General features: G+C 46.6%; 1 non-coding gene across 1 annotated transcript; it reads left to right on the top strand.

The window, feature by feature from the left end:
• The first annotated feature begins 513 nt into the window (after window positions 1-513).
• Window positions 514-584, top strand: TRNAG-CCC (transfer RNA glycine (anticodon CCC)). The gene has a single exon. It is a non-coding gene; the product is annotated as a tRNA-Gly (tRNA).
• The last annotated feature ends 1325 nt before the right edge of the window (window positions 585-1909 follow it).

Raw genomic sequence — 1909 nt, 5'->3', positions numbered from 1 at the left:
TGGGGCCCTAAATTCGGACTTCTAGTCTCTGAAACTGTGAAAAAATGAATTCCTATTCGTTAGTGCTTTCTACTTGTGACATTCATGTTACAACACTTAGAAACTGAGACACGGCTTGCTGGTCACTTGCATCTCTGATGGCCCAGTGGTTAGGCCTTGGCTGCTAACTAAAAGGTAGGCAGTTCAAATCCACCAGCCGCTCCTTGGAAACCGTATGGGGCAGTTCTACTCTGCCCTAAAGGGTTGCTATGCATTCAACGGCATGGGTATTATCCAGCTGACAAATCCTGATATCAGAACTAGACTCTTTCAAGTCTAATCATTTTATCTGAATGTTATAACTTTATACTGTTTCCTGATGCCCTTTGTTCGGAGCATCTTTTCCGTGTGTTGGCTGTTTCTTTTAAAGGCAACACTGTTTAAACCCATTTTGGAACTGCTTTTTTCGAGTCCTGCCAGAGTCTTTTTCTCAGTAGCCATAGCACCACAAACAGAGAACACTCGCGTAGCGAAGCATTGGTGGTTCAGTGGTAGAATTCTCGCCTCCCACGCGGGAGACCCGGGTTCGATTCCCGGCCAATGCAGGCTTTTGGTCCCTCCCTCAAGTGCCCAATGCTGTTAAACTTCCTGCTCCGCTGGATTGATTCTCCACTAAACAGGCAAGACATTTCCCTCCCGCTGCAGGAGCGGAAAAGGAAGGAAAATGAGAACTATACACTTGAAGTTATTTCTGGAGCAGAAGACATTAAGGAGTTGATCTGAACCTTTTTTGGGGGGACCTTCGGTGATCCTGAAGGGCTTAGTACTCAGCATGCAGAGCAGCAACCACGTGGCTAGACCGGGTCTTTGAAAAGACAGGTGAGGTGGGTGGGTCTCTGTAGCTTTGCATACTTGAAATCCAAACCACTGTTTCTTTTATCTTTTCTCCTGGTGGATCCCTGGATTCTAAAGTGTCGTCTAGTCACTGATGCAAGTCCTAGAACTTGAACTGACCACTGGGCCACGTTTCACTATGGAGTAAAGAACAAGGAATGAAATTCCTGAAAGTAGAGAAGCTATGGACTGAAGGGATATCCCGGATGGGGAGGCCTTTGGGGCCCGAAGAAGAGGGAGGCTTGTGGGGGGAAATTCTCAAGATGAGGTGAGCTGTGCAGAGGGGACTCAGACCTTTCTTTCTTTCTGATGCTCTGCTGGTCTTGGTAAAATTAAGGACAAAAATGAGCCATAAGTGGACAGCAACATTTACAGCAAAATCGTGTTTCTCACTCCTGTTTTACACTCCCCCAGGTAAGTGAATCTTCAGATCTGGGTATCATTTTTAATGCTTGTGGTTAAGCAACATTGGGAGGAGGTCGTGGCACTCTTTAGCTCTTGAAGTTTGGAGGCGGAGACTCCGGAAAAGGAATGCCTGGGGGCATGTGGTTTGTCCTCATCATTTTTCATAAACTATTTTCTTCAGCAAAGCTTGTGTGGGTCCTAGGTGTCATATCACAGCTACCACATTGGTGGCTTCGGTGCACCTGATTGTTTCTCGAAGGGGCAAGAAATGATTGATCCAGGCCACTGGAGTGAGATGCAAGCATGGAACTTCAAATGCTTTTCTCCATCTTGTCCTCTACTACCTCTGCACATCACCTTCCACACATCAGTTCAAAATAGCCCATAGTCTCTCTGTTGTTATTGTTGTTGTTGGGTGCTGTGGAGTCGATTCCAACTCATGGCAACCCCATATGACAAAGTAGAACTGCCCATAGGATTTCCTAGGTTGTAATCTTTATGGAAGGAGTCCTGGTGGTGAATTAGTTAGTGCCTGGCTGCCAACCAAAAGGTCAGCAGACAGAACCCTCCATCCTCTCTGCAGAAGGAAGATGTGGCATTGGAAAGCCTCTGAGGGCAGTTCTACCCTGTC

This window comes from Loxodonta africana, chromosome 3 (genome assembly GCF_030014295.1).
Source record: "Loxodonta africana isolate mLoxAfr1 chromosome 3, mLoxAfr1.hap2, whole genome shotgun sequence".
NCBI classification, from domain to species: domain Eukaryota; kingdom Metazoa; phylum Chordata; class Mammalia; order Proboscidea; family Elephantidae; genus Loxodonta; species Loxodonta africana.
Note: the sequence above shows the minus strand (reverse complement) of the source record. Positions and strands in the feature narration are given on the sequence as shown.